The sequence below is a fragment of the Rattus rattus genome, chromosome 1, assembly GCF_011064425.1.
Source record: "Rattus rattus isolate New Zealand chromosome 1, Rrattus_CSIRO_v1, whole genome shotgun sequence".
Lineage (NCBI taxonomy): Eukaryota > Metazoa > Chordata > Mammalia > Rodentia > Muridae > Rattus > Rattus rattus.
This window is the reverse complement of record NC_046154.1, coordinates 11,050,602-11,059,509: the sequence shown is the minus strand read 5'-3', so window position 1 is coordinate 11,059,509 and position 8,908 is coordinate 11,050,602.

Here is an 8,908-nt window from a genome sequence, read left to right as displayed (position 1 = left end):
ATAAATCTTTAAAAAAAAGGAAAAATGGGCTGGGGAATACAAGAGCGCTTGCCTAGGAAGCATAAGGCCCTGGGTTGGTCCCCAGCTCCGAAAAAAAAAAAAAAAAAAAAAAAAAAAAAAGGAAAATACAAGACTACTTATTAGAGACATTCTCTTTTTCTCTTGGTTTGGTTTTGGTTTTTGAAAGTGGTTTCTCTGTGTAGTCCTGGCTGTCCTGGAGCGGGTGCCACCACTGCTTGGCTGAGACATTCTTAAAAAAAGAAAATCTAAAGGGGTTGAACAAGTGTGCATGTGCCTGCTTGTGTTTTGTGTGTGTGTGTGTGTGTGTGTGTGTGGTGTGTGTGTGTGTGTGTGTGTGTGTGTGTGGTGTGTGTGTGTGTGTGTGTGTGTGTGTGTGTGTGGTGTGTGTGTGTGTGTGTGTGTGTGTGTGTGTGTGTGTGGTGTGTGTGTGTGTGTGTGTGTGTGTGTGGTGTGTGTGTGTGTGTGTGTGTGTGTGTGTGTGTGTGTGTGTGTGTGTGTGTGTGTGTGTGTGTGTGTGTGTGTGTGTTTCTGTGTGGGGACGTGCTGGCTTGTGTGCTGTGTTTGTGTTTCTGTGTGTGTGTGTGTGCTTGTCTCTGTTATGCTTTGTGGTTTCTATGTGTTGTATATGTGTGTTTCTGTGTGTTGTATATGTGTGTTTGTGTGTGCCGTGTGTTTCTGTATGTGTCTCTTCGTCGTATATGACATATGTATCTATTTGACGTGTTGTGCTTTTTATATACACGTATATATGTGCGTTTGTGTATGTCTTTTGGTAGATTGAGTGTGTATATGTCCCTGTGTGTTGTGTTTGTGTATATTGTATTTGTGTCTGTATTGTGTGTGATATGTGTACATGTCTGTTTGTATTCTGTATGTGTATGTGTGTTGGGCAAGACCAGAACAAAATGAACTCACATGGACAGACACAGTAGGCTTCTAGCCTGGTAGTCTGGCTGTTTTTTGGCAACTCCTCCCCATGTAGCCAAGAACGTAGGCATCTAGCAGACTAACTTAACTCATGGCTTTAACTTACTGGACCAGAATGAAGTCCTGGATTCTTCCAGGGAGACCAATCAAGTCCTTCCCAGAAAAGTGAACTTGGGACCTGTTGAGGAGACCCAGGGTAGGTCAGCTTGGCAGGTGTAGCAAGTGGGGACAGGTGAGCGACGCTGAGGGTGCCTCAGTCTCTGCCGTGACGTGCATATTTGACCTCTGTGCAGTCTCCAACAGTCAGCTCCTGACATCCTGGAAAATTCTGCAGCGTGGCTTTCTGTGGGCAGGGCTGACCAGGACTGAGGGCTGCTGGACTGTCTCGGGATGGGGCTGTCTGCTAAGGGGAACTAGCTGTGTGGTGAGAGTGGGGACTTTCAGCCCTGCCCTTCCTCCAGCCTGCTGAGAGGGGAAGAGGGTCTAGATGTCACCAGCCATCCCCACATAAATACTCAAGAGAACAGGGGGATATTTGTTGTTTGTTCTGAGGAAGGGTCTCATGTAACAGGCTGGCCCCACTACAGAGCTGAGGAGGATCCTGAGTTTCTGATCCTCCTGTCTAGGCCTCTGACCTGCTAGGATTACAGGGACCTGTTTTTCTGGGGTGCTAGGATTTCCTGTATGCTAGGCAGCACTGTACCACAAGAGGGCAGTGTTCTGAGCGCTTTCTGGTCACTGCAGCCAGGGTGCCCCGTGCCCTCTCCCGACCTGGGCCATTCATCTCTCTGCTGTCTCTGTCTAGTCCTTTATTACAAGTCAGAAAGCGCCAGGGAACAGTTCCCAGAGTCCTCAGAGGGGCTCCAGCAAGTTAGCGGAGCCTGACGTGGGGTCATGGGAACTGGGCTTTATCAACAGTCCTCCAGAAAACAGGGAAAACAACTTTGGGGCCGAGGTTACCTACTACAAAGTCCCCTTTCCGGTCCCAGTGAACGGCTGGTTTCGGATCGTGGTCTGGGAAACCGACTGTGGACGAGGTGTCGAGTGAGGCCGCAGCTTGAGAATTAGGTAGAGATAAGGCAGGGTCACACAGCCAGCCTCCCGGGGTCCCTTCCAACCCGTCTGCCCTCACTGCGCCTGATGCTGCCCCTACAGGGAACTTGCAGGTCCAGATCTTCCCAGGCTCGCTGTGTGGTCTGGAGTACCGGTCTCTGCATCTGACTACTCGGAAGAATTAGGCCCCCAGCACAGATGTTACTCAGCTGGCCCCTTGCCCCAGAGGGATCCCACTTTGCCCCCGGTTGTACCCTTCCTTTGCAGCACTCTGTCTGCTCAGCTCAGCTGCGATTGTGTGTCGACTCAGCTGCTCCCTGGAAACATGGAACACGGGCTCTACACGTATCAGGGCGGGCTCCTTAATCACTTGCTCTCTGCCTGCAGACAGCACTGGGAGTGAGTGTGTAGGAACGCCACGGAATGAATGGATGAATGAATGAATGAATGAATGAATGAATGAATGAATGATGTGATTTTAAATGGGCTGGTCGGTGGCAGTAACCAGTGACTGTGAGAGTAAAGGACAGGGCCACCTCTAGCCATTGCAGGGATAATTCTGCCCTTCAAGATGGACTTTACACTCAGGGATTAAACTCAGGGATTACAAGGCCTAATAGCCCAGAGAGCAAAGAGGTTGGGTTTGCCTCTGTGTGTGGAGTGTGTGCGTGTGTGTTTTGTGTACACGTGTACATGTGTGTGTGCATATGGAGATGTCAATGTTAGACTTCGTCTTCTCTCTCTCCTTACCTTAGCTTCACCTCAGGGAGAGACAGAACTCTCCCTGAACATGGAATTCTCCAATTCAGCCAAGCGCACTGGCCAACCATCGAGCCGCAAGGATCTGTCTGTCTGTGTGTCTCTACCTCCCTGGTACTGGAATGACTGATGCATTTTACGTGGGTTTGGACCTCAGATACTCACGCTTCTCAGAAGGCACTTCACCAACCCCAACCAAGCCATCTCCTCCGGCCTTGTCTGTTTATTTTATGTAAGTGAGTGCATCAGATCTCATTACAGATGGTTGCTGGGAATTGAACCCAGCCAGGTCCTCTGGAAGAGCAGTAACCACTGAGCCAACTTTCCAGCGATCCCCCCCTCCCCCCCTTAGCTCAGTTCTTGAATCAAGGAGACTTACTACCTTGGAGAGAGGCCCTGGAGGGAAGTCCTATAGCCTCGGATAGCCTCTCTCTCCAGTCTTGTGATAGCCCGGGCTCCTCTGACTCCTTGACTTCCTCCCCAGTGGCCTTCACTTTCACTCCCCCACCCCCGGTCCCATGATAAAAGAACTGGGGGCAAAATTCTTTGGGGGTGGAGGGAGAAAAACAGGAAGTGGAAGCCAGAGCAGGGGTGCAGAAGTTCCCGGGTGACTGTGTTTTCACCTCCCTTACCATAGCCCCATAGGAAGGGGAACTGGGGGGCATCCCTTGTCTGACTGTGGGTATGCAGTGGGCTTAGGCGAAACCCTGTGGTGGGGGCCTTTATTTGAGGACCACATATCACAAGTGCGACTCAGTCTTACTCCATCTGATCTCAGCTACAGGCGTCTCTGTCCAGTGTGCAGAACAGACCAGAGATGCTCATGACGGACCAGGGGGTCACCCAGCTTTTCCCACAGCGGGGTCAGGGTTCCTTGCCCTTTTCTCAGACTCTGGTGTCTGTTTGTGGCGTGTTTCTGTTCTAGGACTGTGTGTACGGTGGCTGGGGTGGGGGCAGGGCAGGGCAGGGGATCTATATCAGCAAGCGGTCTAAGGGCCTGAGCCGGAGCCTCTGGTTCCTGAGCTCCGTCTACCATGAGGTCCACAGGCCTAGTTAAGCTCAGCTACAGATGCTGTCAGCAGGCTGAGAGACCAAAGAGCTGGGAACGCCCCTGACTTCAGGACTCTCCTTCCTTCCTGCACCCTGAGCTCAGGCAGCCAGCCCACCATGGTGTGCTTGGATGGAGTGTGTATAATCCGGCTGAGACCTCCAGGGGGGGAAAGGGACTCTGATGGCTGACTTGGGACGCCGAGGGTACAGCTCCCTACTCTGGCCTCTAGGTCATGAAATCTGCTCCCCCTGCTTCCCCTGTTCCAAGACAACAAGCTAGGTGTCTGGGACCTTCTTCACACATCCTACTACCAGGCCTTTCCCTGCCGGGAAGCTCCGTAGCCTCATGGTACTGGGGTCACTCTGCTCTCCTGAGCCCCACCCCAGGCCTTGTCCAACAGCACCACCGTCCCCTTGGGCACTTACTTCCAGCAATATCTGGACATCTCAGCATTTTAGAGAACCCTCGAGCCAAGCACTCCTTAGATGTCAGCTCCCTGGGCCCTGATGTCCTGGCCACTTTCACTGTTTCCTCCTCCCAGGAGGCCTTGCTGCCCAGGCAATCCCCAAGGTGGAGAGCCTGGTGGACACTCTGACTCTTGATCACCCCCACGGGTCACCAGCGCTTCGTCCCTTCATGGGGAGACACCTCTTACAAAGTTTCTGTTCAGTTGGAAAGCACATGTGTTAAGTAGGTAGCTGTGTATTCCTTTCCTGGCTTCTGCTTCCTCTCAAGATGGCTTGCCTGGAAATGGAACCGCGTGGGACTGGCCATCAGCCTCAGATGTGACCCTCTTCTCTGCCTTCTTTGGAAGAAGGCTACCTCAGAAGGCCGTGTGCAGCATTCAGAACCAGTAAGGAAGGTGAACGCTGTAGGCCCATCCTTTTCTTTTGGGAGGAGGCTTGGCCAGGAGTGTAGAATGGAATTATAAGGAATTAGTACGTACAAATTTCCACCATACTTTCTTTCCTTTTTAAAATATTTATTATGTATACATCATACAGCTTTCTCCCTGCATGTATGCCTGCAGACCAGAAGAGGGCAGCAGATCTTATTATAGATGGGTTGAGACATAATGTGGGTGCTGGGAATTGAACTCAGGACCTCAGGAAGAGCAGTCAGTGCTCTTAACCACTGAGCCATCTCTCCAGCCTGCCTTTCTTTCTTTCTTTCTTTCTTTCTTCCTCCCTCCCTCCCTCCCTTCCTTTCTTTTTCCTTGAGATAGTGTTTCATGTAGCCCAGGCTGGCCTCTAACTCTGTCGCCAAGCATGACCTTGAACTTCTGATCCTCCTGCCTTGCTTTTCCAAGTGCCTGGGACACAGATATGAACCACGCTATGCCTGGCTCACCATTGTCTATTCTCTCTCTCTCTCTCTCTCTCTCTCTCTCTCTCTCTCTCTCTCTCTCTCTCTCTCTCTCTGTGAGTGAGTGTGTGTGTGTGTGTGTTGAGACAGGGTTTTTCTGTGTAGCCCTGGCTGTCCTGGAACTCACTCTGTAGACTAGGCTGTCCTCCAACTCGGTCGGAGATCCCTCCAGAGTGCTGGGATTAAGGTGTGCACCTCCACCTCAGGGTTATCTCTTGTAATTCCTAAGCCAGTCTTTTGAGATATCACGCCCGTTTTGCAGGCGAGACGGTGAAGTGGAGACTCTAAGTTGCATGCCTGAGACGGCAAAGCACTAAGTGGTTCAGAGCATTGGGACCTAAACCTGTTGGAGGCTTGTGCTTATGCAGGTCTGTCTCAGGTTTCCCAGTTTGAGTGTCCACAAACTGCCTATCGTAATCGAAAGTCCGTGAAGCGCCAACCTCCAAAGAACCGGTTGAGGCTGGAGGTTGCCCCTGAAACGGAGACTGAGGTGGGTTCTCCCGTGTGCGAGCGCCTGCCTCTGCTCGGCTCGGTCCTTTTCTTTTGGAGTCTGCAGCCTCCCCTGGGGGACTGGAGTTCGGGTTCCAGAGAAACCTCAAGCTCCACCTAGTGGCGACACACAGAACTGCAGGTGGTACAGCTCAAAGCTCAGTAGACCTAAGGTGTGGTAGGTGCTTTCTGATGGAAAGCCTTTCTCCCCCGAGGGCAGCGGCTGGGGTGGGGCGCACCGTAGACTCACACTGCGAACTGTTGCAGGTGCCTGGCTCCACGGTTTGCTTTTCTGAAACCGTTTCTTTCCTCTCCAAACTTTCTATTTCTTACTTCCCACACACTATCCAGAGCTGTGTCCCCTTGAGGGTGCTAGGCAAAATGACTGATACACACTTTTCCCTTCCTTCCTCGTCACCTCCAGAGTCTGTGCCCACCCCTGCCCTTCCAGCTGATGCCTAGCCACTCTCTGGGGAGTTCACTGAGCTGCCCCTGGGCAATGCAGTCCTCCTCACACAGTACTGGCCCCGTTCTCCCTCGTCATCTTGCCTGACTACTCTCCTACAGTTCTGGCTTCAGTTTCCCCGAGTCACCCCGTGCATGGGCACAGAAGCCATGGTATGTGAAACCATCAAAGACCATGGGCTACAGGTGTGTTCCTGTGTCCAGCAGGTTACTAAATGAACACATCAGACATTTCACCTCTGATATGTGAATGACACCCTCTATTTGGAGGATACAGCAGAGACTAGTGTCTCTACCCTTGAATTAGAATTACGGCCAGTCAGGAGCTGCCGAGTGGGTCCTGGGAATGAGAGCCCCCTGTGACCTTAACCTCTGATTCATCGCTTTGGTTCCTAGACAGGGTCAATCTGTAGCCCACGCTACATTGTGCCTCAGTCTTCCGGGCTCTGAGCCACTATACCCAGCCCCAATGCCTTTTTGAATGAACTGTAGAGAAGGGAGTGACCTGGAGGGGGAACACAGAACTTCTCGACTTTATTTAGAGATGTTTTGTCTTCGGGCTGACCCTCAACTCTTGATTCTCTGGCCTTTGTCTCTCAAGTGCAAGGGTTACGGGATCTGCCACCATAGACCTCAACCTGGATCTTAGATTCAAAAGTTTTCTGTTCGTGTGAGCTGGAGCACACTCACGGGTGGAGGTTAACTTCCAGCCAGTCAGTCCCCAGTGTCCACCACGTGAGTTTCAGGGGGCAAATTCAGGCTGCCGTGTTTGGTGGCAAACATCTTCACTGAGCCATGTCGCTGCCCCTCCCCCCTTTAATACTTACTTATTCCGTGTCTGAGTATGACTGGGCCAACGCACAGGTGTAGAGGTCAGGGGACAACTTGTGGGAGTCACCCCTCATTCCCCTAGGTGGATTCCAGGAACTGAACAGAAGAGAGAGTTGTCTTAGCTAGGGCTTTACTGCTGTGAACAGACACCATGAGCAAAGTAACTCTTATAAGGACAACATTTAATTGGGCCTGGCTTACAGGTTCAGAGGTTCAGTCCATTATCATCAAGGCGGGAGCATGGCAGCATCCAGGCAGGCATGGTGCAGGAGGAGCTGAGAGTTCTACATCTGAAGGCTGCTAGTGGAAGACTGGCTTCCAGGCAGCTAGGATGAGGGTCTTAAAGCCCACGCCCACAGGCTATCCCACCATGGCAGGGTTGTAAAACGACCTCAGTCCCAGGGTAGAAATAATCATCAAATAGTGACAGACAAGCAAATCTTTGACCTCACAGGTGGCTGTGAAACAGGCCTGGTGGCAGAGACAGGGAAGAGCATGGGATATTTTTGTTTTTTAAGATTTATTTTATGGAGATTTCAGGGACTAAACCACTACCCAAAGACTATACATGGACTGACCCTGGGCTCCAAATTCATAGGTAGCAATGAATAGCCTAGTAGGGGCACCAGTGGATGGAGAAGCCCTTGGCCCTGCCAAGGCTGGACCCCCAGTGAATGGGATTGTTTGGGGGAGGGCGGTAATGGGGGGAGGATGGGGAGGGGAACACCCACGTAGAAGGGGAGGGGCTAGGGGATGTTGGCCTGGAAACCAGGAAAAGGAATAACATTTGAAATGTAAACACCCAATTTAATAAAGATGAAAAAATAAAGGTTTATTTCATGTTAGTACAGTCATGGTCTTCAGACACACCAGAGAGGGCATCAGATCCCATTTTAGATGGTTGTGAGCCACCATGTGGTTGCTGGGAATTGAACTCAGGATCTCTGGAAGAGTAGTCGGGTGCTCTTAACCACTGAGCCATCTCTCCAGCTCCAGGTTTTGTTTTGAAACAGGATTTCTATGTAACATCCCAGGACTCACTCTGTAGACCAGGCTGGCCTCAAACTCAGAGATCCTCCTGCCTCTGCTTCCCTCACCAGTGCTGGGATTAGAGCCATGTGCCACCACGCGCAGCAGGCATGGGCTTTTCAAGAGCAGAGAGTGGGCATTATGGTGGCCCTCCCACCTATTTAGGCAGCTGTGGTCTGTGCCTTCGGGTTCTGATCTTAGTGGCCAGGAGATCTACAGGGCTGTTGAGAGGCCCTGAGAACCAAGCGTTTGTCTCTTGCTGGCCTCTGGTCCTGGTTAGCTGTCAACTTGATATAACCTAGAATTAATCTGGAAAAACAATTTCAACTGAGGAAATGCCTAGATCAAGCTGACCTGTGGGAATGTCTGGATTGTCTTGTTAACTTATGGCCCCAAGGGCCCAGCCCACTGTGGGCAGCACCATTCCCTAGGGTGGGGTTTCCTGAACTGCTTAAAGCTGAGCATGAGCCGTGTCAGTCAGCGAGCACCATTCTCATACTTCCTTGGTCAGCGGTACCGGCTGCGTGGGCTAGCACACAGTTCTGTCTTCAAGCTCTGGCCTTGATGCTCCTCGATGATAGACTGTGACCTGAAACTGTACACGAAATAAATAAATCCTTTCTGCCCTCTGCTGTTTCCCATCAGTGCTTTATCCCAGCAACAGAAAGGACACTAGACCATCCCTCCAGCCTGTGGCAGGGGAGGCTGGGGTGACAACATGCTAAGTTGGCCCAGGCTATCAGTTTCCTGTTAGCCATCAGCCCCCCAGAGCCTGGAGCAGGACAACACACCCATCGGCTCACCCCTTCAAGAGTCAGGCCCCACAGGTTCTCAGGACCTCCTCACACAGCGCTCCCGCCCCTGGAATGGGTGTTACTCCCCCTCCCCAGACGGCTAGCCCAGCAAACAGAGCACAGC